At 41.2% G+C, this 26,877-nt stretch overlaps 1 protein-coding gene across 3 annotated transcripts in view; it reads right to left on the minus strand.

The window, feature by feature from the left end:
- Positions 1-26,877, minus strand: part of DLGAP1 (DLG associated protein 1) — an 843,951-nt gene that overhangs the window by 353,537 nt on the left and 463,537 nt on the right. Inside the window, exon 4 of one of the 3 annotated variants that reach the window (XM_058556882.1) lies at positions 25,914-25,987. The exons of the other annotated variants lie outside the window; for them this stretch is intronic. The gene's annotated coding sequence lies outside the window, so the exon portion shown is untranslated. The remainder of the gene's footprint in view (positions 1-25,913; positions 25,988-26,877) is intronic. 3 annotated transcript variants of the gene reach the window in all.

Consider the following 26,877-nt stretch of genomic DNA (forward strand, 5'->3'; position numbering starts at 1 on the left):
GGTTCCCCTCCTCTCAGATCTACCCCAACCTATATGACTTCGAGGGGAGAAAATCCTTACCTATTGCTTAGTTTGTACTGAGCTCGAACATTCATTCACATGCTATATAATATCATCATTATTATTGTAAACAATAACATTTACTGAACTGTTGTCCAGTAACTCCTTCCTGTAACTTCTAAAAACTTGTACAGTGTAATATCCTCGTCAATGAAATTGAGATCCGTGTATTACTCTCTTCCATTACAATTTGTGCTCCTAACCAGAAAGGTATGAAAATGGCAGTGGAAATTATTTTAATTAGGAAAAACGGAATTCTGACTTTTCTAGCATCCCCCTTTATTACTCTAAAAATCTTATGCTTTCTTCTAACTTGGACCAACATCTATAAATGACCAAATGAAACAATACAAAACATACAGTTTACAAGACCACCCTATGTAAGGAGGTGGTAATGGATGGCATACAGGGTTACCATGATGGTTTCTGTTAAAAGCATGTCCATACTAATCACTATGTACTTTGAAACTCCTGAGCTATTCCTCCAAAGTTCCTGCCAACGATTTGGTTAGTGAGCAGAATACTCTAAAAGACTAAACCTCAGTTTCAGATGCCCTGTTTAAGTGCTTTATCTATTCTAACTCATCAAATCCTGTTAAGAATTCTACAGTATAAGTACTATTAATTCCCCCTTTGAAAATGGGGAAAGTGCAGCACAAAGAAATAAAGTAACTTACCCCAATGGATGCCAGTGAAGGAAGGCTAGCTCCACAGTCTGTGCTTGTAACCATTAGGCTTCACTGTCTCCCACCTAATCTAGGAGCCGATGCTTGTGGAAGGGTGTGGGGAACTAGCTGTTCACTGTAGTAGGGAGTGCTGACAGAGGAAAGAGTGCAAAGGGTAGAAAGAGCATCGAGGACGCATGAGGATGTTGCCCGTTTCACATGCACTATAGTGAATTTCCCAGGGAATGACTGAGTGTCCATTAGAGAAGGCAGGGGTTTGCATTAGGGACTGAATGACCTATCGACAGCCCAGCAGCATCCTGCCCTTGCACCAATGGATAAGAATGGGAAGGCACTGGAGGTCAGTCTAAGAGTGATGGCTAAAGGCCAAAGAGCCTAATATTTCTCTTTCTTAGGCAGTTTTGTTGGTATCTTGATGTCCTCATTTCTGGAAGAGTCACCTAAAATATGATATGTTGTTTTATATCATTTTATAGAGTAACAAGCTACACTAGTATTTATAAATGTAGAAGTTTGTCAAATCATTAGACATATCCCTGGTCAATAGCAAAGGTCTGCCCCATTCAACTGTCATTTGCTACTAAATAAATTGCAGCATAAATAAGAGGAGACTTCGGCTTTGACAACTGTTGAGCTTATTTTGGGTGGTTCTTAATGCAGCATTAAGTATGTAAGGGCATGCAGTAAATACTCTGCTGGAGCAATAATAATCATACTAAGTTGCTTATATTGTGAAAATTGTATAAATGGGAAAGTCAATACCCGGAGGGAAAGGAAAAATAGATAAAAACATCAAAATAAGCAAATAACACATTTTCCCTTACAGTGTGAGGATATGGAATGGTGGTGGTAGTAAGGATTGTAGGAAGGAAGTAAAGAAACCAGGTTCAAGGAGGTTGCTTTCCTTCCCCTCACCCAAACAGTATTAAAGAGAAAGGAAACATTTTAACAGTTTTCCTCAGGTCTGACAATAAGCTAGAGAATCTGGTAGAGAAGGAATGCTAGAACATCACCATTCTGAAGGATGAAGATGCTGCTTGCACATTCGTGTTCCTTTGGTTCTTTGCAATCATTTCTATCCAAGCTGAGCTGTGAAACACACCAGACCTGTTATTACCGGGCTCGTGGACTGGCTGTGTGCTTTGTTGTTGTTTTAATATCGTGCCTGTTGCTATGAAAACAAAGCACTCCAGACTGAGATTTGAAATATATAAGCTGAATACAGTAGAAATCAACACACAGAAAAATTCTAGTTTTGAATGAATATATGCTAAATAAGTCATTTCACATCTTTGAGCCCCAGTTTCTCTGCGATAAAGATGCTCTGGTTAGATGTTTTCCAGGTTTTCTTTAGCCTCTAACAATTAGGTGGAGAGAGACTAACAACTAACTAATGACCAACCAAACACAGGTTTTGAAGGAGGATGAGGGATAAAATGCCATTCAGGGGACTGTATCACAGAACTTTGGATTCAAGAGCTAGAGGCCCTTGGTAAAGCCATTAATATGTTTCTGGATCATGATTTCCACCTGTGCTGCAGGTTGTTCCAGGGACTGGCATTCTGAACAGAGACTATCCTTCCTGGGGGGATGAGGGCAGTAAGAGAAGGTGGAAGGAGGGGAACCAGGAGGTTGCCTATTGCAATAGAGGTATTAGTGATAGGGCCTTGAACTAGGGTGGCTGGTGGTGGAGGACTGGAAAGGAAGGGGCTGATGGAAGAAATACTGTGCAGCTGAATTGAGGAGGAATGCAAGGCTCAGGAAAGAAGTTGCAAGCACTAGCAATGGGTATCTCAGGAACCTGTATGCAATGCAGGCACTGGACAAGGTACTCAAGAGTTATGCCCAGTCCAGATATGCAAGGAGATGGACAAAAAGAGTTTGGATAATTTGTGACATGCACAGCCCAATGAGAGTTTTGCCAAAATAACATACAATGCTGTATCAAGAAGATTCCTGAACATAGATAAAGTTGATCAACAAGAAAGAGTGGTAAAGGCCTTGACCTTTCTCCAGTACTCAATTTTGTAGGCATATTGAGTAGTTTTAATCTCCTTGGTAAGAACTTGGGAAGACCTGAAATTCACACATCTCAAATCCTTGAGCTTTCTTTGAAGGTTTATGTCAGCAAATCTGTATCCCTTCCTTGGCAGTTAAGGGAACCTGATAGCATCCTCTGATGGTACCAAGTTTTCATGTGCAAGGTAGTTCACTACAAAAGCACAATGCATCAGGTGCAGACCATGGAGATTACTGTGAGTTTAATTGGGAGATAAGCCTGGAAAGTTAGGTTGAGGCTAGATTATGAATGTGTTTAAATCTTGAATTTACTGGATTGATAAGGGGAGCTGTGGGGGTTTTGCACAAGGGGGTACTATAGTCATAGTATTACTTTAGCAAGCTAAAAGGGCTGCAGTGGAGAAATGGGTGGGTCAAGGGAGGGTTCTTGAGTCATGCTATCAAACAGGCACTTGCTGAAATGTGCTAGATACAGGTTATATGACTGTAATAGCGACAAGTGATTTGATGTGATGATATGCCATGTACTGTGCTGAATAAAGTGCCTAACCTATATTATCTCACTTAATCCTTACAGCAACGCTAAGATGTTATCACTCACATTTTATGGAAGAGTAAACAAAGGCTCAGAAAATTTAGAGCACTTGCTTAAGGCCACACAGCTAATGAGTGACACAGCCAGCTTTGACAAAGCTGACTGATTTGTAAACTAAGAAAGTGACAATGGTAAGGAAGAGCTAGTGCAAGAGGCACTGTGAAACAGCAGGGCACACAGTTAGATAAAGCTGCCTCGGAGGTGAGAGTCAGTGCCCAGATGGATTTTCTGCAGATGTTACAGGCCTGAGAAAAGACATCTTCTTTGCATCTACCACCTTGAATGTAAGCAAGAATTCAAAAATGCTTGGAGAAACAACTAGTAGGATGGAATATGGAATAGATCTGCCATGCTTGTTGCTCTCACCATTTCTCTGATGCATTATAAGCCAGGCTACCATGAAGCTTAAGAAAATTGTAGTGGATCATCTTCAAGTTTTCGATCTTCCCTCTGCTGCCACCTGGCATGTCCAGTTTATGCCCCATTTCTTTTCCAGAGTATATTTAGTGCTGCCTATCGCCACATGTCTCACCCTTCAAGTTTCCCCTGATAGCTGTGAGGTAAATACATTTATATTGTGTTGTATTATATTGGGCTTTCAGTTAGAGCCCAGCTCTCTCTCCCATCCCATTCCCCCCCTACTGCCTCCCCACCCCCAAGGATACATGTCAAAGTATCCATGAAGCAATGTGTATTGATATGAAAGGTCTTGTAGACCAGATAGCAATCAACATTCACATCTTGTTTTAAAGATGAGATCACTTTTTATCAATTGCTTCCCCTTTTCAATAGTTTCACTAAATATTTAGTGCTATATTCCGATTCATACAAGTAATTATATGTCAGTTTTCTATGTTACTCTGGCAAAAGTGAAACTTGCAGTGCTGATAACTGCTAGAAAGGATTATTGGATAATTTTTACTTTTTCAACAACAGCCCTAACCATCAAAAATCCAACTTGTACGTTTATAAAACTGTAGTTCTGCTACATTTACAATCACTACATGGCAAAAGGGATTATGTAATTTCCCAATATACTGATGCAACTTGGGATGATTTTATAGTTCCACAGAAGTAGAGAGCATGAGCCAGGGAAGCATTCTTTTATGAACTATTAATGTAAAGAAAGTTTAAACTAGGAACCCAAATATCTGGTTTCTTGCTCTAGCTTTGTCACTTCTTATCTGAGTAATACTGGACAAAATAATTCAGTATTCTGAGCCACAGTTTCCTCAATTATAAAATGGGAAGACTACTTCAAGGTGTTGTAAGGATTTATATGAGAAAAAAAAAATATGGATATGTGTGTGTGTGTGTGTGTGTGTGTGTGTGCAAACACTGTTTCCCTGTGTGTGATAGTAAACTCACCACAGGAGAAACTTAGTGCCTGCAATTCCCACACTGATCAGAAAGCATGACGTGGTAGAAAGCACATGGAGTTTGGAGTCAGAAGATACAGGTTTGAAGTCTGTTTCTATCAATTTCTATGCATATGAACTTGAGAATGTTGTTAAACTTGATGAATTTCTTGGGGAAAAAAAGCAAGGGGTTAGTTGGAGAAGATTGCCAAGATAATCAAATATCAGTCAAACCACATTGTGAACGGTAAAGTTAACAAGTAAATGCCAGAATGAATAGCAAAACTCATGTAGACCTTTCTTAAGGGTCATGAGAGAACATAAGCACGTGTTGCTAGTCAATTAAATAGGTCATAGAGTCAACTACCTCCTGACCTAATTACTGAGCCCTGCTATGGAGATAAGCATGTTCCAGTTCTCTGCTCAGCATCAGGACAGTTCCTCTGCAACCAGTAATTGCAGTTAACTCTAATAAAATCTACTTTGGTTTTAGTGAGTGTAGGTGCCTGCGGGGCCCTAGAAGGAGATATCCAGCATACAGTTGGATATGAGGTTCTGGAGTTCAGAAGAGTGGTCTATTGAGAGATCTAGATTTGGAAATAAAGACATCTTGCTTTTGTTTTGTTTTCATTTTTTTTGCTTGTTTTGCCTGCCTTTTGGTTACGTGCTATGATGATATCTATAATCGGTTCTTGAGAGGTCAAAATACCTCATCCTGAGTACAGTGGCCCAGCAGCATTACTTTACGTAAGCCCATTCTTTTTTTTTTTTTTAACGTTTTGTCTTTTTTTCTGTTTACTTCTTTATTATATTAGCAATTTTTTTTAATTTTTTGTTTATTGCAGTAACATTGGTTTATAACATTGTATAAATTTTAGGTGTACATCATTATACTTCTATTTCTGCATAGATTACATCGTGTTCACTGCCCAAATACTAATTACAACCCATCACCACACACATGTGCCAAATTATCCCTTTCGCCCTCCTCCCTCCCCCCTTCCCCTCTGGTAACCACCAATCCAATCTCTGTCTCTATGTGTTTGTTTATTGTTGTTATTATCTACTACTTAATGATGGAAATCATACGGTATTTGACCTTCTCCCTCTGACTTATTTCACTTTGCATAATACCCTCAATGTCCATCCATGTTGTCACAAATGGCTGGATTTCATCGTTTCTTATGGCTGAGTAGTAGTCCATTGTGTATATATACCACAGATTCTTTATCCATTTGTCCCTTGATGGGCACTTAGGTTGCTTCCAAGTCTTGGTTATTGTGAATAACGCTGCAATGAACACAGGGGTGCATGTACCTTTACAAATTGGTGTTTTCAAGTTCTTTGGATAAATACCCAACAGTTGAATAGCTGGATCATATGGTAGTTCTATCCTTGATTTTTTGAGGAATCTCCATACTGTTTTCCATAGTGGCTGGACCAGTTTGCACTCCCACCAGCAGTGTATGAGAGTTCCCTTCTCTCCACATCCTCTCCAACCCATGTTGTTTCCTGTCTTGTTAATTACAGCCATTCTGACGGGCGTGAGGTGATATCTTATTGTAGTTTTGATTTGCATTTCCCTGATAGTTAATGATTTTGAACATCTTTTCATGTGTCTGTTGGCCATCTGTATATCTTCTTTGGAGAAATGTCTGTTCAGGTCTTTCGCCCATTATTTAATTGGGTTGTTAGTTTTTTTGTTGTTGAGATGCATGAGTTCTTTATATATTTTGGAGATTAAGCCCTTATCAGATGTATGGTTTGGCAAATATCTTCTCCCAATTGTTAGGTTGTCTTTTCGTTTTGTTGATGGTTTCCTTTGCTGTGCAGAAGCTTTTTAGTTTGATGTAGTCCCATTTGTTTATTTTTTCTATTGTTTCTCTTGCCCGGTCAGACATGGTGCTTGAAAATATGTTGCTGAGAACGATGTCGAAGAGCATACTGCCTATGTTTTCTTCTAGAAGTTTCATAGTTTCAGGTCTTACATTCAAGTCTTTAATCCATTTGGAGTTAATTTTTGTGTATGGTGTAAGGTAAGGGTCTACTTTCATTTTTTTGCATGTGGCTATCCAGTTTTCCCAACAACATTTGTTGAAGAGACTTTCTTTCCTCCATTGTATGTTCTTGGCTCCTTTGTCAAAGATTAGCTGTCCATAGATGTATGAGTTTATTTCTGGGCTTTCGAGTCTATTCCATTGATCTGTGTGTCTGTTTTTGTGCCAGTACCATGCTGTTTTGGTTACTATAGCTTTGTAGTATATTTTGAAATCAGGGAGTGTGATACCTCCAGCTTTGTTCTTTTTTCTCAGGATTCCTTTGCCTATTCAGAGTCTTTTGTTGTTCCATATAAATTTTAGGATTCTTTGTTCTATTTCTGTGAAAAATGTTGTTGGAACTTTGATAGGGATTGCATTGAATCTATAGACGGCTTTAGGAAGTATGGACATCTTAACTATGTTAATTCTTCCAATCCAAGAGCACGGAATACCTTTCCATTTCTTTGTGTCTTCTTCAGTTTCTTTCAGCAATGTTTTATAGTTTTCCGTGTACAGCTCTTTCACCTCTTTGGTTAAGTTTATTCCTAGGTATTTTATTCTTTTTGTTGCAATTGTAAATGGGATGGTATTCTTAATTTCTCTTTCTGCTACTTTGTTGTTAGTGTATAGAAATGCAATTGATTTTTGTATGTTGATTTTGTATCCTTCAACTTTACCATATTCGTTTATTACTTCTAAAAGTTTTCTGGTGGATTCTTTAGGGTTTTCTATACATAAAATCATGTCATCTGCAAATAGTGACAGTTTCACTTCTTCCTTTCCAATTTGGATCTCTTGTATTTCTTTCTCTTGCCTGATTGCTCTGGCTAGGACTTCCAGTACTATGTTAAATAGGAGTGTTGACAGTGGGCATCTTTGTCTGGTTCCCATTCTTAGAGGGATAGCTTTCAGTTTTTCACCATTGAGGATGATATTAGCTGTGGGTTTCTCATATATGGTCTTTATTATGTTGAGGTACTTTCCTTCTATCCCCATTTTATTCAGAGTTTTTATCATAAATGGATGCTGTATCTTGTCAAATGCTTTCTCTGCATCTATTGAGATGATCATGTAATTTTTATTCTTCATTTTGTTAATGTGGTGTATCACGTTGATTGATTTGCGAATGTTAAACCACCCCTGCATCCCTGGAATAAATCCCACTTGATCATGGTGTATAATCTTTTTAACGTATTGTTGCATGTGATTTGCTAGTATTTTGTTGAGGATTTTTGCATCGATGTTCATCAGTGATATTGTACGTAAGCCCATTCTTGTTGCATTTCTGTTTAATAACAGATTCATGGGATTTTTTTTTTTTAATTTTAAGATCCCAAAGAACCTCCCAAAGAACCTGCCCCAAGAACACAAACGTGGAAATTTTATTTTGCACTACCTCTAACATAATCTCTAATAGTGGTGTCTATGTTAAGAAGTTCCCGTTTACCTCTAACTTAGACATGAAGGCTGAAGGCTGACCACTGGTTTTTAACCCTGAGCAGTCACTTTCAGGCCTAGCCTTAGGATGCCCTGGCCACTCCTGCTATAGCCTCAGCAGACCCTGGAACTGTCATAATTGTGAATCTTCACCTGCTCTTTTAAGGCAAAAGTGTAAGGTAAAAACAATATAATGAAAATAACTTCCTTTGGTATAAGAAGTTTAGCCAGAAAATCATACAGGCCAATAGGGCTAACGTGTTTAAAGACCTTCATACTCCAGGACATACAGACCTAAGTAAAACACGGCTTGTTTTCAAAGCTACAGGTACAGAGAAAAGGAAACCAATAAAGCTCAAGTCGCTCTCATGCATTAATTAGACTCCAGGGAGAAACCAACCCAAGTAACTTTAGAATGTGGTATTTTGACTATCTTCAGGCTGAAGACCAAAAAGAAAAAAACAAAAACAAAAAACCAAAAGTTAGAAAGAAAAAAATCCCATCTAAATAAATACTGAGTTTCCGTTTGTAGGTCTGTTTTTCTACAGAGGTATGGGACAACAATGTCAGAAAGACCCTTTCTGTGTATTCAAGGATTGATCACATAAGTAAGTATACGGTGGCTGAAGGAGGCCATGTTTCTCACTGTTGGAGAAGGAAACACAAGAGCGAACACTGCTGAGCTTGATCGAAACATGAAATAACAGTACAAGCCAGGGTTTCTCAACCTCAGCACTTCGACATTTTGGGTCAGATAATTCTTTGTTGTGAGGGGCTGTGCTGTGGTTTGTAGCATATTTAGCAGCATCTCTGGCTTCTGCTCGTTAGATGTGAGTAGTACCCTCCTCCTCCTCCTCAGCTCTGACAACCAAAAATATCTCCAGACATTGCCAAATGTCCCTTGGGGAAAAACTGCCCTGGTCGAGAACTGCCAGTCTAAGCTAATGGTTTTTATTAGATACAAATCGCTAGAGATGTGTGTATACACGTGTGCATGTATGTATTTCCTAGTTCCTAGTCCTAGAGAGGACCTGGAAGCAATGGCACCATAGTAGCGATGAGCACATCTAGCACCCAGGTCTTGGGTTCTAACTACTATTCTTGACTAAAAGGAATCAGGGCTGCTTGGAGAAAAGACTTCTCTATCATATCCAGGGCTGGGCCTGAGAAAATATGAGATGATCCTGGAACATACTGTTATGCCAGAAAGTAAGGAAAAGCTCAAAAAAATGATGGGGACATATTAAAACGACATAGGAATTTGCTTGAAGGTGCTCCCTCTGCTTAAATCTAGGGCAAATCTAGGGCAACAGATTCAGAAAATTTGAGCAGCAAAACAAATAATAATTGAGTAAAATAAGAATACACAGTCCATACAAAATAAATAAGAGAAAGCTCTTCCTTACAGTAGGATATGAACTAATGAATGTGGAAGTGATGATGATTCCCACATTGGAAGATCACATGGTCTGGTAATAATTGATAAAGGCAAGAATAATCAATGGATGCTAAAACTAGTAGGCAAAAGAGGATTTGTAACAGTATATTTACATCCTAAAGTTCTTGGAAAACCACTGGCTTTATTGAGGAGCATATGATTGAATTTTTGTATAAATGCTTTTATTGAAAGAGTGAACAAAGTCTACATTATGGTACATTCCAGATTCAAATGAACATATATAATTATATTTATCAGCATCAATCCCTGGCAAAATAAATATTTTTTAAATGAATGTATGATGTATCCCCATTAAAGTATGATATATGGCTCTGGCATCAATATAAGAATCATAAATGTGCCACTGTGACATATGAGGAAAGCAACTAGCGGCATAAATTTTTATCACATCAGCAGAGAAGTTTTAAATGTTAGACCTTCAGCTATACATATGAGTTAGGGTTTTGATACTGAAAAAAACCATTTCTACTAGTGGCATAAGAATGGCAAATCTGAATTATTCCTTTTAATATGAAGTACAGTAGAGTAAATTGATAGAGATACCAGCAAGTGAACTTGTTATTAAGGAATGCAAATTGTAAAATGTACGGTGTACATTATATCATTAAGTAATATGAATGTTTTTAAAAATGTAATGTTAGATTCATTTAGATTTTTGTTAACTTGTACACCAATAAAAAAGTTCCTTCCTATTATAACAGTTTTCAGAAAGCTGAGATGATCAGAGGTGTAAGCCAGTCATGTAAAGCAAAGGACCTGGAAGATCCACCTGCTGAGGGATTTCCCTCCTCCGTGGCCTTCCCCACCACTGGTGGTCTCTCTACACTCTATGTAACTTACCATTACATGTTCCTCCACGTGAACTTTTCAGACCTCCCTCCCCAATCCACGTAGCTACTTCTTTTCTCTGCTGCTTCATGGCATCTGTCTGTATCATTTCCTGTTTGTGTTTGTAACCAGCACAGCATCTGGTGCTCAAGACATTTGCTGAACTAATCTGACTATAAGGACACACTTAGTTCTTCATTTTTAAGGATCTAGGCATCCGGTTTGTGGAACAAGACCTTCTGACGATCCCTTTGGCAGATAAGTTGTTGCACCTAAGCATTTTTCCTTGGAGGAGCATTTGAACATAGAGATGTATGTCTCACATCAGTCATCATGCTTAAAGTTCATTATGCTCCTTGAAAATATTCCAGGAAAGGAGGTTGGAATTAAGTGCTCTAATTTATTGATTATTTTATCAAAAATGAAGAGAGGAGTGAAGAGAGATACCACTACTGCTAATAATAATTTAATAATGACGATGATAATAATAGTTGGCTTGTATAGAGACCTTACTATGTGCTGGGCATGGTTCCAAGTACTTCAGATACATTAGCTCATTTAATCTTGACAATAGTACAATGGAGTGGGTATTAATTATCCCTCGACTTTCTGACAGAGAAATTGAGCTATGGAGAGGCTAAGTAACTTGTTCAAAGTAAAAAAGCTGGTAAGTCATGGAACCTGGGCTTAACACAGGCATCCGGCTCCAGAGTGTGGGCCCTCACCGACTCTGCTGAATTTATGCGTTATGATTTCCAAGCACAATTTTCTTTTCTTGCCCTTTTGGATGATTTCATTTTTAGATGGAAGAAATTTAAGATGGAAGAAATTTAGTAAGGTTGCTTACCTAATCTAATCACACTCTAAGCCAAGACCTAGAAGTCTGAGGTTATCAAGGCATAGCATATCATCCCCATGGGTTTGCAAATGAACTTGAAATGAATAAGTTGACAGAGCAAATCCTACAGTCTGGACCATTCCAGCAATGATTTTGGGCCACTGCATCTGTGTCAGAAGAGAGAAGCCCTCCACAGGGCTGAGGTGTGTGATTCATCTGAGTCAGAGCCACATTTGTGGTTTTTTGCTCAAGTGCAAACATCGATGGCAATGTTGGAAAGTGCTCTCATAACTGCCTCTCAACCAATTATAATGTTTAGATGCAGCAAGGGAAACCACTTCGTGTCACCTGGAGGCCATCTCCCAGAACTGCCAAGTCTCGAGGTGCGTGCTGAGAAAAGGCTCCATAGATTTCTCCCTGGGGGCAGGTGAATCCACATAAACATTTTCTATCCCTATGATATGTGTATTTAGCAGGAAAAACAGTAATATGGACCAAATTTATTTCTCTCCACTGAACTTTAAATTCTATGCTGTGGATTTTTGTTTATCTACCCATGAGCAAAACCGCCTCACTGTGTTCATTAAAGTTTTTACCAAAGGGGAGGTGTTCAGCTCTTGGTAAGAAAGTCTCAGCGAGGGCCTGGGGTGTGAAGTTGCCTTAAAACTACAAAAGAAACAAACCAGAGAGCCCAAGGTAATGGGGTAGAGAAAAGTGCAGGAGGGACACACATCATGCAGCTTTTAGTGAACTAGAATACTTTCCACAGGCTGAGTAGTAGCAAGATCTCTCCTCAGAAAGGGAGGAATGAGTTTTAGGCAGTAACACTGAATAGGGGCAGAGGGCAGTATTATGTGAAGGTTCTTCAGAAAGTTAGAAGTATAATGAAAGATTAGCAGAGGTATCTTGAACTGACAAAACATCTATCAAGGACCACGTATGTGCGGATGAGGAATATAGCACATGACAAAGTCAAATACCACAAACTAAATCAAAGGAGAGGAGGAGAGATCAGTCTCTGTGACTCCAGTCCTGCTGGCCTCAGGCCCCTTTCCACACAGCAAGAGACATTTCCATAGAGCAAGCCTCATCCAGTGCTTTCCAAAAGCTCTAAGTCAAGTTGAGAGTCCCCAGCACAGTTTCCAAGACCTCCTGATCTGACTCCGGTTGACCTCTTTCCCTTTGCCTCCTGCCCACCCCGCCCCTCCTGCCCCATCTCCAGCACCTTCCCCACCTAACTCTGCAGCATCCAAGCAGAACAACCCTGGTTCCTTGCAGTACCAGAGCTCTCTTAACTGAACTCTCTGCATGTGCTATTCCTTCTACCAGCAACATCGACTTAAACTTGTAATCACCCTTTCCTCCAGGGAGCCTTCCTTTCTCTGGCTTCCCAAGTCTACGTTAGTGACCCCTCCTATATCTCCCTGTGTTTGAACATACTAAGCTGCAATGACCTGCTTCAGTATCTACACTGACTATCTTAATAATCCTAATATTGATCTTGACGCCAGTACTAAGACTAATGATATTGCTAATAGTAACACAAATACCAAGCCAAGAGTTAACAGCTAACATTTATACTTTTATTTCCAGCAGCAGCACAGAGTCTGGCATATAGAAGTACTTTATAAATATTAGCGGGATGAAAGAAGGATCCCGATGCAGACATGCATTTAAGCCTGGGACTATATCCTGAAGTCTGAAAGTCAAAATTGTTTATTGTTTTTCTTAATATAGAAGCAATGTCTATGCACTACAGAAAAATTAGAAATGCTGTTAAGCAGAACAAAAAAAACAAAAATTTATAATTCCACCAACCATAGATCATCGTTGTTATCACACATTATGATCTTTTTCTAAACTTTAATTCAGGTGTTGTAAGTTCCTTTTCCTAACAGTGGCTATCCTGACCATCTTTGCATGGTAACAGACAGATGGTCTGCAACATCATAGAAAGGTCTGAACGTCTTTACACTGTGCAATAATATACCTAGTCAAACCTCGATGGTTAAATATTTAGATAATTCCTATTTTTTTGCTTTTATAAACAACAGTGTGAGGAATATTCCACAGATAAGTATTTGTGCATGTTCTATATTTTTCTTAGGATGAACTCCCTAGAAGTGGAATTACTGCACCAAAGTATAGATGAACATTTCCGAAGTTGGTAATCTTGTAATGTGAGTTGGCAGATCACTCTATAGAAACGTCGTGAGTGTCTGGCGGCCCCCCAGCCGACCCTGGGTATTATCTTAAACAAAAAGCAAACTCTGCCAATTCAATGTGTGAGGAAAAGGTGTTTTGTTATTTTAATTTATACTTATTCAATTTTTAATGAAGATAGTATTTTACATGCTTTATGGGCCATATGAACCTCTTTTTCTGTGAACTGTCTGCAGTGAGCCCTTTCTTTTCCTATGCTTCTATTGACATGTAGCAAGCGTATTTTAATGACTACAATACCAGTTACAGCGTATCCAATAGTTCCTGTGGGCCTGGCCCTGTGCTGAGCCCACTGCTATCAAACACGTGGCAAATATTTTTCCAAGTTTAAAATACTTGCATTTTAAAATACTCTCCTATGAAATCATCATTCCTATTTCTTGAGACAGTTTTTGGAGCAGTCTGTTTTAGAAGTCTGCATTAGTTCATTTTTAGCATTTAACATCTTGAGTGGGGGACTGAGGCGCAGAGCCTGTGTAGGCTGCCCCTGAGCTGGTGCAGCTCTGAGCGCGTCTTTCATTAGAAAGGCCCCAGCCTGACGGGCTGTACACTCGGTCACTACTCCAGATGCTCTGGCCTGTGACTCTCAGTGGTGAGCTCAGAATTAGGTCCCCGGTACTCTGTGGACGTCCCTCTGTGCCTGCTCTTTCCATGGATCCCAAAGGGACAGAACCACGAGAGTAGGTGTGATGAGGCGATAATGGCACCACTTTCCAGTAACACTAAGAGGTGGGGTAAGAACAGTCCAGAGAGCTCTCGGATATTTATCCAGGCACCTGTAGGAAACCATACAGTACTAGGATCGAAGAAGAAGGGCCCACTGGCCCTTGAAATATCATGAGAGATCCTTTTTTGTGGTTTTGGAAACTGTCTACCCTGTTGTCATGGTTATGTGAAAGCTGCTCTAAAATGGCCCCTATGTTACCTTCTGGGCAGGGCCTAACTACCGTATCCACCATTTTCTCTACTGCCTGCCCCTTCTCTCCCCTAAGGAGGCCCCTAGACACTGCATACCTTCTGGTGCAGTCACTGTGCCAAGCTAAAGGTTGGGCCAGACCCACGAACTGCTCCTGACCAACCCTGCTCACTCCACCAAGGCCTGACTTGCTGGCAAATATGCTGTCACCTGTCTCCCTTCAGCCTCTTGCTGGTATCTAATTGGTAGTTATTGCCTTTCCTTGCTTTGAGAGGTAAGATGTAAGCTTTGGGCTTGGGAGTTGGGGTTGAAATGGCACAAGCAGTCTTTCCATCTCCTTTGGCCTTGACCCAATAGGCTGATGGGACTCAAGGAAGGAGCTCTTCATGCAGTCCTGCCTGATTCCCTCGGTTCTGGGCCTGGGAACCAGGAGTCATTTGCTTCCTCTCTGGGCATGTGCCTTCCTTGGGGACTGAAGATGAGGGGCAGGGCTGGAAAGTGGCTAGATAGTAGTTTTCAAATCTGGATATGCTTTGGAATGAATTAGGACACCTGTTAAAATCTAGATTCCTGAGCCCTGTTCCCCTTTGATGCAATAGGATGGGGCAAGGGAGTCGGTGTTTGTAATTAGTTAATTAATTATGCCCATGGTAATTCTAACAGCACCTCTGGCATTTGGAAAGCAAGGACTCAGGGCAGAATTGGAGCATTCACTAGTCCCGGCCAAAACAATCTAAAGGTGCATCATTTTCAATGTCCTCCTTCCCACAATCTGAACCGCAGTTTAGTATTACTTTTGGACAGAGGATTATTTTTCAAAATGCAAAGTAATTACGGTAATAATTAATCCCAGTTAAAGAAGATGGCTTTTTGCAAGTACAGCCTATAAATACAGCGTCCAGGAAGTCATTTGGGAGTTCACATTTTGCTTCCTACATCATCTTGGCCTCAACTGTGACTCATCTCCTTCCAGCAATGGCAGGATGGATTCGTCTGCAGTCCTCCAGCTTGCGTGCCCTGGGGAGTGCCGCCTAAGTCTCTGGATCTCTGCGCGTTCCCTCCCATTCTGCTTCTCAGACTGCTGCTTTACCTGGCCTTCTCCTGATGAGGGCTTCTGTGGCAGACACTAAACACCCACAGGCCCAGTCACAGAAGCAGAAAGGTTGGGTCAGAGAGGCCAGAATGTATGTAAACAGCCTCCTTCCCAACTCGCCCACATGGTTGAATCTGAGATTTGGCATGTCGCTGTCCATTTGGGAAGGGCCATTTGAAAGCCACTGGGCTGATGGAGGTTGTCACAGCAGTTTGAGGTGGGGAGGTGAGTGAACACATACAGTCCAAACCAAAGAACCCATGACATCCCACCTCCTACAGATTGTGAGGTCAAAAAGTCTCCTTGTGTGTTTTTTCCCCTCTGGAGATCTAGCCAATGACAACAAAAAGGGCCTCACAGGCATCTTCTGAAGCTCAGTGGCAGATGGGAACAATTCCCTCTCCCCACCCTGCAAGGTTTGTGCCAGAATGAAGCTGTGGTATCAGCGTCTAAGATGGAAAGTTGCAGAAATACCCTCAGGAAGAGCTCAGGTCCTGCTCCCAGCTGACACCAAATCTCCACCTTCTGGGATCCCTGAGGGACTCGATGGGGTGTGACTGATGATAAGGTCAAAGTAAGGACATGACAAGGGCAGTAGGGACTGAGCCACTTTTGGAGGAGACTGGTCTCATCTCTGCCCAGCACATCTCACAGATAAAAATGGAATCAAGGGCATGATTGAAACACAAACAGACCAATGTACAAAATCACATTAGAATTGGCTTCCCCTGTCCCTAAAACTCTCATTCCATATGCATTTGACGGCTCGATGCTAGGCATTAACTGCCAGAAATAGAAAACACTTAAATCAATTGCACAGGTCATTAGAAAAAAAGCTGAAAGAAAGAAAAATGTTCTCAGTTTCGAGAACATGAACCTGGGGTGCAGTGTGAAACCAGACAAAGCAAGCCAGGCCCAGCCTGGTTCCTACTGGAGGAACACTGGAAAGGCAGACTGGTGATCAGGTAGAGGAGGGGACAGAAGTCAGGGTTCAGCTTGCTGTCCAAGTGGGCTCTATAGTTTACAGATAACGAATGGGAAAATATTTGACCTTGGGAGTTGGTGTGGGTTCAAGATAGTGGATCACTAGGTGATATATTACATTTGGGAATTCATTCATTTATGCAACTAATATTCTGTGGACTCAGGTCCTCTAACTTTAGAGGCTGTACTCTTTCTCCTTTAACTCTCTGCCTCCTGTTACTCTGCAGGGCACTCATTTAACTTGGAGCTGAAGATAAAACGAAAGATAAAATACAGATAGCCTAGCGGCCGGCCCCGTGGCTTAGTGGTTGGGTGTGCGTGCTCCACTGCTGGTGGCCCAGGTTCGGATCCCGGGCGCGCACCGAAGCACAGCTTGTCAGGCCATGCTGGGGTGGCGTCTCACATACAGCAACTAGAAGGATGTGCAACTATGACATACAATTATCTACTGGGGCTTTGGGGAGAAAAAGGGGAAAAAAAAGGAGGAGGAGGATCTTCCTCACAGAAAAAAAAAAAAATACAGATAGCCTCTGCCTTCTTGTAGCTTATAGTCTGAGGAAAATGGACATGAATAAAATAATCACCAATACACATAGCAAGGTCAGAATTTATAGCCACAATCCAGGTGGCAGAAATGGAATGTTCTGTTTTTCTGTATCTGAACTCCATTTGTTCTCAAGACCCCTTTTCTGCTAAGGAGTTTATGGAATTTTTTTCATAACTTTTTTGGTAATTTCACAGTCAATTTAGAAATCAAGTTTGCTTGACTCAAAGTTTAAACTCCATGAAAGGATCTCCTCCATTCTCCAGAGTATTCCCTCCATTCTTCCTCTCTAGGTTTGCATTCAGGAGCAAGAAGATGACACAACAGCACGGCCCTGGGCAGGGGTCTGCTCTTTCTGGCTATTGATTATTCTCTTTCTGACAGCCTGGCCCTCCTGCTCATTGGCCACTGGCCTTAGTCACAGCCTCCTCACTCTTGTGTGCAAGCCCCTCTGGGAGAGGAACTAAAGACATGGTGTGAACACACCCCTTCTCACACCCTTATTGATTTGGGACCTGATCAGAGAGAATTGAGGGACATGTTTTGGGGGTTAGCTAAAAGGGGTGGGCCTGATACAATGCCTTCCAGTGGCTACATTATACAGAAAAGCTGGCAGACTCATCAAATTGATAGTCTTTTTAAAAAGAGATGGTATCCTCCTGCACAGTATTCCAAAACAGTCTCCTATGGACACTCTGGTCTGAAGACAACAGGATGCTGATTCTTAGGTCACTTGGGGTCATTAGAGGCATTCAAATGGGCTCCTAAACACTAATTTATGGATCCAATCTTTGCATCATCCCAGGCGGGGAGCAGCTGTGTGGGAAGAACAGTCTCTCTGGGTAAAACTGCTAGCTAAGGGTTACTTTTATTTAGTGACTTTGCCTACTCACTAAAAATGAAACTGCATTTACTAAAAAAAAAAGTAGTGACAAAGGACAGTCATTTCCATTGCAGTTTCTTCATTCATTTTAATTAGTGATCATACCCATGACACTGTAAAAGTAGATTGCAGTTGTGTGAATGTCCCTATAGGTTCTGGGCCGGAACAACTTTCAAGGCCTACATACAGCAGCCAAGCTAGGAGGCTCCCTGGAAAGAGGACGCCCTCCAGAGGAGACTTACAAAAATGAGACTATTCAATCTCATTATCATTGACTCATTCATTCCTCCATTCGTTCAATAAATGTTTAAATATCTAGGGGCATCTGCCTTATGTTGGTGTAGATGGATCGATCGATTGATTCGTTGATAGAATGCTAGGCCTTATAGAGAAGGGGTAATCTTTGCCTTCAAAAAACTTTCAGACCTATTGGTGACATAAGATTATACATACACGCAGAGTAAAACAATATTTTCAGAATTAAGAGTAATACCAGACAGCAGTACAAAAATCCCTCATGCCATCTGTATTATGATTTAGTGCCAAATAAAGAGTCTAGGGGCAAGGGAAGTGATGGATTAATGAGGTACAGCCAGAGCAAGTTCTAAACAAGGCTGTGAAGAGAGGATAAAAATTGGATAGACAGCAAGGAGAACAAGTGTCCATGGAGCAGTAGCTGGATCAGTCTGGCTGGAGTGACAGGGTATTTTAAAAGAAGGATGAGGCAGTATAATGAGGGATCAAAAGCACAGTTTGTAATTCAAATCCTTGTTTCCTTCTGGAGAGCTGTGTATCTTCGCCCAAGGGACTTAATCGTGCTGAGCCTCAGATTTTCTTAATCTTTGAAAACAGAACAAAAATATCTAATAGAGTTACTGTAACGATTGTAAGAAAGAATACATACTTGCCCGGCATACAGTAGGCCCTCAGTAAATACGATTTCCCTTTTTTCTTGTATATAGTGCTTTATAACACACAGAACACTTCTGCAGATACTGTCTGATTTGATCCTTACCACAACCTGGTGAGGTGGATAAAGCAAGTATAAATGTCCTCGTTTTATAGGTTCTATGGAATTTCGACTATACTACCCTTCCTTAGGGAAATAGAAATGGAACAGCACTCCATAGTGAGCTCCAACAATGACTTTAGGATTAGTTATGGTGTTACCTAATTCAGTAGGTAATAGGGCACCATTGAATATTCTAAAGCAGAAAAAATCAAAGATAGCAGTATTTTAGGCAGCTTAATCTGGCAGTGGTGAGCAAATTGGATTGAAAAGGACTTGGTCAAGTGTGCCTCACAAGGAAGTATTTTGGATGTTGCTGCTTATAGGAGTATTGGGTTACTATGCCCAACGATGGGCTGATGACACAATTTGATACATTTTCTCACGACCAACAAGATATGGGTGTACAGTGGTCCATCTGCTGCTCCTGTCTACTTCTTCTTTGCAAAGTGATGATGATGACAGTAACAGTAATGCAAATGACATAATAGTTACTGAGTCTGAGTACCAACACTGTATCAGAACTGTGTATATATAGTTAAACATTGCAGATGAAGACTGCCGTGATCAAACAGGTTTGATAACTTATCACACAGCTAGTGCTAGAATACAGATCTGAACTTAGCTTTCATTCCAAAGTCCAAGCCTTTTCCATTCTGCCATTTTCCCTTCAGGGTTTGGAAGTCTGTCTTTTTACCAAGGAAAAGAAAATATTTTATTTTTCGTGCAAACCCTGCACGAGAGTCAAACCCCCAATGTTGGCCTTAGTAACTAATTCCAATAAAAGACTTAACCAGACCATAATACACAGTTCTCTCCTTGGAGTCACCTGGGGTTATCCTCTAGAAGTCAAGCCCCCATCTTAGAGTCCTACCCTGTTACGGGGTTACAGTCTGAACCCCTCAGAGACTCACTAGGTGCCTCCACCCCTCACCCATTGTGGGTCCAATCTCTACACAGACATTAGACTGTATTTAAGCTGTGATCTCATCCTGACATGAATCTGCTGAAAGCCTCTGGCTCCCTGTGCCTTCACCACAGTCAAACCTCCTTGACTGGCCTGTGCCCCCCTCATCTCCACTCCTGTTCTACTCTTTGTTCTACAGTTGTCTCCTCAGTGACAAAATTCTGGTTTTTCCCACAGATCATGTCATTTCTGGCTGGTGCTGGGCCTTTCCCTTCTCTATCATTTTGCCTTTTCACTTGGCCGGCTCCTCCTGCTAGGTCCAGCCTTTGAAAAGGAAGAGTTTACCCCCTTGTTCCAGGACAGGTGCTCCCTCCCCCAAGTGCCTCCACAATTGCACGACACTATTAAAATCCTCTGGGGACATTCTTGTCTCTCTCTTAGATTGTGAATGCCTTGAGAAAAGGCCCTGTTGTCTGTTTAATACCCTTGAAGGATTTCTGGCCTACAGTAAGAGTTTAAATATGATGTTTGAATGAACAAATGAGTGAGTGAATGAATGAAATGTTCTTGAATAGCATTCTAGAGAGGTTCCAGCATTCCAATATCTACAAAATGACTCACAATTTGGAGACATGGGGTAATGTGGCAACTGTCAGCTTATCCAAGAACAAAGAACCAGGAATGATGACCCACAACTGGGAAGTTCTAATCCACATGTTGAAAGCCAACGAAGGTGGATGGAGTGAGAGACACACACTCATTTCGTGTGGGTGTTTGAAGTCAGTCGGCACTGACACATAAGCTATGTGCTTCAGCCCTTATTAAAACCTAGTTTGCAGAGAACTCACGGAGGCAGCACATGGAGGGCTTATGATGCAGGGAGAGAATGAGCTCTGAATAGGGGCTGAAGCATGGGTACACCCGGGAGAGGCCAGCTTCTGAAATAACATGTGGAGGGAGTGAAGCGAATGCTCTAGGCTGTGTTACCTTTTGTATGCTTTCAAGTTACTACCTTGCATTTATTGCAAATCCGGCTTACAGGATATGAAACAACTTGCACACCTAGGGTTCAGCCACCTAACACTTTCACCTCGCTGAGATGCGGTGCTAAATAAGAAGTAACCAAAACGGGTATATCACACAATCCATGCACTAAAGTTTATGTCTTTTACTCATATGCGGTCCCTCAGACACTTAAAGCCAATTTTTCTTTCTTTCACATGCAATTCTAGAAAGGGTTAGGCATGTATTACCGTGGTTAAGAGTGAGGGCTTTGGAGTCAGACTGCATTCATTCTAATCTAGCTCTGATATATATTAACTGAGTCACCATGAGACAGCTATTTATATTCCCCGTGCCTCAGTTTCCTGAACTGGACAGTGGAAATAACAGACCAGAACTGATAGGGTTGTTAGGAGGATGAAACCACTCCTCAGACATTAGATATTATAAAGTGTGGCTATCTAGTTTCTTAGCTGGGAGTGGAATAGCAGCTGGTAAGATGGTGCTGCCAAGGGAGATATGCTGAGAGCCGAGTTAACTGAGGTCTTGGCAGCAATGCAGCATCAGAACACAAACACAAACATGAAAACGTCCATAGTTTGGGGCTATTGGCCAAATAACTAGAAAAAGTTAAAAAATGCCCTGTCCTCTTAGATCTTTCAGTCGGACCAGGGAGCCGGACAATTAACAGATGAAGATACGATATCAGATATGATAAGCGGTTTGAGGGAAAATAAAGCAGGGCGTCGGGAGAGGAAGTGGTGAGGAGGTCAGAGAAAGCCTCTCTGAGGAGGAGCTTGGGCTGTGACCTAAATGACGTGAGAGAGGGACCCATGTGAAAATCTGGAATAGAGCACGCCAGGCAGAGGGAGAGCACGTGCCAGGCCGGCAGCCTTGGTGTGCGTGGTGGGTGTTCAGACCTTAGAACAAAAGTTCCATGAGGCAGGCCTGCTTGTCTGTTTAGTTCACTGCTATACCCCAGGTACCCAGGAGAATGTTGGGCAGATAGTTTTTGCTCAATTAATGTTCTTGAAGGAATGATTAATGCAAGGAGGTCAATGTAACTTGAGAATTAGAAGCAAGAAGATGTGTGGGGGAGGGGAAGTTCGGCAAGATAGCAGGGTCCAGACCATGTGAGGGCGTAGGCCATTGTGAGCACGCTGGCATTACTCTAAGAATGATGGGAGGCCACTGGGGGCTTGGAGCAAGTGAATGACATGTGATGACTCACTTTTTAAAAGCATCATGCTGCCTGCCGGGTAAGAATATACTATAGGGAACGAGTGGAAACGGAGAAACCAGGTAGCAGGAGATCCAGGCTGGAGGTGATGGGGCTTGAACTAGGACAGTAGAAGTAAAGGTGGTGCTAAGTGGCCAAGCTCTGGGCGTCCACATGTTCATTACTGCATAACTTGAGGGATGGTGAAACTGGAGGAGATCTAGGTAACCAACAGTAAGGGAATGGACAGGTAACATGTGACTGACGTAGCTTACTGAAAATGATGCGGCAATGAACTAGATAGGAATAGACATTTAAAACGTGGTGTGAGTATATATTTCAGAAGGAGAAAGACCTATGGTACAATTTCATTTATGTGAATTTAAAAATAACCATTAACCCTCATGTATCTTACAGGGATACATATATACATACATGGATATCCACAGATAAACATCAAGGTCTTTTCAGTTGATGCTTACTGAAGGGAGAGTAAGGGAAAGAGGAATTGAGAAACATGGAATAATAAAATAAAAGAGAGCCTATGCCAGAACCAGAGGTGGTAATGTGCCATGAATGAAGAAACATGCCTAATCCTTGGCTTAACTCAAGATAGTCTTGACTCCTGAGGCTCTAATACAAATAACACTCTCCACCTCTAAGCACAAATGACCAGTTTTTCTATAAGGCCATATAATTTATAAGATCTTTTTACCTTTGTGGTATATGTGGTCCCTAGTCTCTAATATGTTCCCCAACCATCACTGCTTCCTGCTATTCATGCCCTTGTATAGTGTTTTCTCACATGCAATAGGGCTGCCCTGTGGACCAATAGGATGTTACAGAAATTTCAGTGTGTAACTTCCAGGGCTAGGTCATCAATGACATTCTGGCTCGTGCCCTGCTCTTTTGGATCACTTGCTCTAGGGGAAGCAGCTCTGTGGAGAGGTCCACAGGGCCGGGAGTTGAGGCCTCCTAACAACAGCCAGAAAAAACTTGCTAGCCATGTGAGTGAACCATCTCGGAATCAAATCCTCCAGCCCCCGTGAAGTTACACTCCTGCCAACATCTTGAGTGCAACCTCATGAGAGACGCTGAGCCAGAACATGCAAATAAACCACTCCCGGAAGTCCTGGCCCACAGAAACTGTATGGATAATAAATGGTTATTGTTGTTTTCAGTTGCTAAATTTGGGGGTAATTTGTTATGCAATAATAGATTAAATGGACCCCATTTAAGCCAGTACTTTGAAATCTCCCTCAGAACTGCCTTACTACAACTTGCTAAGGAGTAAAACTATTGTCTGGCTTTGGACTGATTCATCTAGGATTGGTTCATTGCTTCTCATTATCTCCTCCTTCCCACCTATTGGGAAAGGTGCTAAAAGCAATAACTCAAGTCAAAATAAGTAACCACCTGGTTCAGGTAAAATCAAGTCCTGTAAAATCAGTGTTTGTAAATTAAGTGTTGGCATTGCAGTCAACCTTAGAAGCATCTTTAAACAGACAATTTAGTTTTAAGATTACACAGTTGTTTTCATTAAAGCTCCCTTTTCTTCATCATCCAGACTTCTGAAAAATCATAACTTTGCTTTGAAACTTCTTTCTGTTTGTTCTCTTTACAGAGTTTTTTAAGACAGATGTATAGCATACATAATAAACACAGGAGCTTAAGTGAGTGAAATAATTTTGCATTTCCTGACTTTTAGTAAGGACTTAAAAATTTCCCACAGAGAGAGAGAGAAAGACGAGAGAGAGAAGAGAGAATGGCATGTGAAAGATCCTTTCACTCTATTAAGGAAGTTGGCAGGAGCAAATGAACACCTTAGTCCATCACAGTGGAGAAAGCCACAGGCTATGAGGCAGGAATAGCATTTTCTTCCTTTGTTGGAAATGATGTCTGCTAGTTTGCCATAACACTTTAAATGTACAGTAAAGACAAAACTGTAATGATTAAATTCTAGTAAATCAGAAGAGCAGGATGTGAAAGAAACTTGTAATCTGAGGCAAAAACATTTGTCTTTGATGGAATTCAAAATTTGCCAGTGATCTGTGGTTGGGCAATAATTTGCACTGTCAGACAGGGAACACGGTGCAGGACACCAGGCTCAAAATGGAAATGGAACCTGTTGAGACAAGGAGAGGAATGGGCCCTGGCTTCTGGAGTAAGCTCAGGCTCCAGGCATGTGTCACTCCTCCCATGGGGCCACATGGCCTAAACTGATGCTGGAAAGAGCCTTGAAGACGGGAGCCAAGGCTGAGCAAAGGTGGAAGGAGTCTTAACTGGATGATAAATAGAACAAGCCAGAAGAAAATAGGTTGAGACAGAAGGTTGATTCCCAGAATCTGGAGACAAAGAATTCCAGAAAGGGTGAAGGGGAAAACTGTAAGATCAGAAGCCTGGAAGGCTCTTGGGATTCAGAGAGAGAGAGAGAGGGACAGAGAGAGAGAGAGAGATACCTTCATTATCCAAGAGAGCAGTCATCCGGGGTCATCCCATCCAATGAACCATAACAGAAGTTAATATTGAGAGCCTTCACTATGTACGAGGCACTGTGCCCAGCAACTTGAACACATGTCCCGACAACAACCCTCTGAGTGTTGTTATCCTTCCAATTTATGAATGAGGACACTGAGGCCCAAGGCCTCAGAACTAAAAGTGTTAGTGTCTGAAGGCAGGCATCTGACTGCAGAGCCTGAGTTTCCAGCTCTATATTATACGACCTCCTCCCTGGGAGGGGAAAGCTACAGAATATAACAAGTATTCCAGGTCCTGGAGACAGAAGAAATTATCTAGGAAAATCACATTCAGACTTGGAAGTGAGTGCTCAGGAGGATGAACAAATTTATTAGGTCTGAATTGGTGACAACCACATTTGCCTTAGGAAAGGCTGCAGTATCTTAGTCTTGCATCCATCCCAAACAGGATGGAGAGAACAACACGGGATGCAGGTGCCCCTTCACGGTGAGCCAAGCCAGTCTGTAGCCAGAGTTAAGGCCAGAAACTTTGATCTGTTCTGGGATTTTTTCCCCTTTGAGGGCAGAAATTAATTTTGTACAATACCTAACACATTAAGAGCATTAATGTTTCTTGAACTGAAATCATTTGTTTTCAAATTCTTATAGAAAATTCTTTGTCCAAACTATGAAGAAAATGAATTTTTTCCTACACCTAATATACCCTCTAGGGATTGGATATAGGGGTAGTGGTTTGGGTAGAATTTGGGAGATGGGGCAACCGATAGGGAGGATTCACCCTAAGGATGAGAATCAGGACCACTAATGTTTTTAGGCTTTTCCTACCTAAGCCATCTCTTGAGGCAGCTATTAAAAATAAGAAGTGGTTTCATCTTCAGCTTGCTTTACCATTCACTTTCAAAGAAAATTGGTTACCATTTTTTTTGCTGCTCTCCATTTAGTTTTCTATTTCACATCGCTTTTCTGGTTGTTTAATTCTCTGAGATCAATCTTCTGTCTTCCATTTCTGAATCTGCTCACTTCTGTCATTTTCCAAGGATCAAAGAGGTTAAATTGACAAATATATATTTTAGAAGGAAGGAAGGAAAAAAGGGAAAACAAACTTTACTTGGATATTTGGAAGTTTGGCTTCATAGATTGCCAGGCTTCACTGACTTAATTATGAAACGCTATTTTGATTTTGGCATCGTCAAAGAAATTATTCATGTCATGGTTTTAAATGTGATAAACTACAAAGATGGAGAATTATCTGCTGTGAAAGAGGTTTTATTTTTCTGGCATGAAGAAAAGAACATCACTACCAGGAAATGATCTGGACCTAACATAGGATTACTCACTTTATGAATCTGCAAATCAGTAGAACTGGTCAGCCATTGGGAAGGGGAGATAACTTGGAAACTGCAAATCACACCTAAGAAAAATTGGCATTAAAAATAAACCGAAATTCAAATAACATAACTCACATTCCAATTTTCTTCTTTCTAAACGATTCCAACTATTTGTATAATATCACTTTAATTGCTTTATTATACTATCGTCTCAAATTTATATTTGTATCTCATCTCCTCAGTATCACAGTTCCTGGATTTGTGTCTCCATTGTAGGCTGAATTCTGTCCCTCCCAAATTATGTTGAAGTCCTAATTCTCAATACCACAGAATGTGACTGTATTTGGAGATAGGGTCTTTAAAAAGGTAATTAAGGTAAAATGAAGTCATTAAGGTGGACCCTCATTCAGTATGACTGGTGTCTTCACAAGAAGAGGAGATTAGGACACAGACACACATACCAAGACAACCATCTACAAGCCAAGGAGAAAAGCCTCAGAGGAAACCAACCTTGCTGGCACCTTGATCTCGGACTTCCAGCCTCCAGAATTGTGATAATAAATTTCTGTTGCTTAAGCCACCCAGTCCGCCATACTTTGCTACGGCAGCCCTAGTAAACTAATACAGTCTCTCATACATATTTCATCACTTTTATCACTTTTATACCCATTATACACACACACACACAGACACAGACACACATACACACACAATGATGGTGGAATATACAAGAAAAATGTCTTTACCTGCCTGTTCAGTATCCCCAAAATGGAAGTACAAAATGAGTGCAAGTTGATTTTCGCTATTCTAAAAACAGCTGGAGCACTACTGACACCTCCGATCATTTCTAACACTGATTCTTAGCTGCCCCAGTCAACTTTCTGCTGAGGGTGTAAGCTGGGGCTGAGGCCCCATGACACTGACAGATGCCACCTCTAGCGAGCATGCATATGCCTGCTTTAAGAATTACCAC

Source organism: Diceros bicornis, chromosome 16 (genome assembly GCF_020826845.1).
Source record: "Diceros bicornis minor isolate mBicDic1 chromosome 16, mDicBic1.mat.cur, whole genome shotgun sequence".
NCBI lineage: Eukaryota > Metazoa > Chordata > Mammalia > Perissodactyla > Rhinocerotidae > Diceros > Diceros bicornis.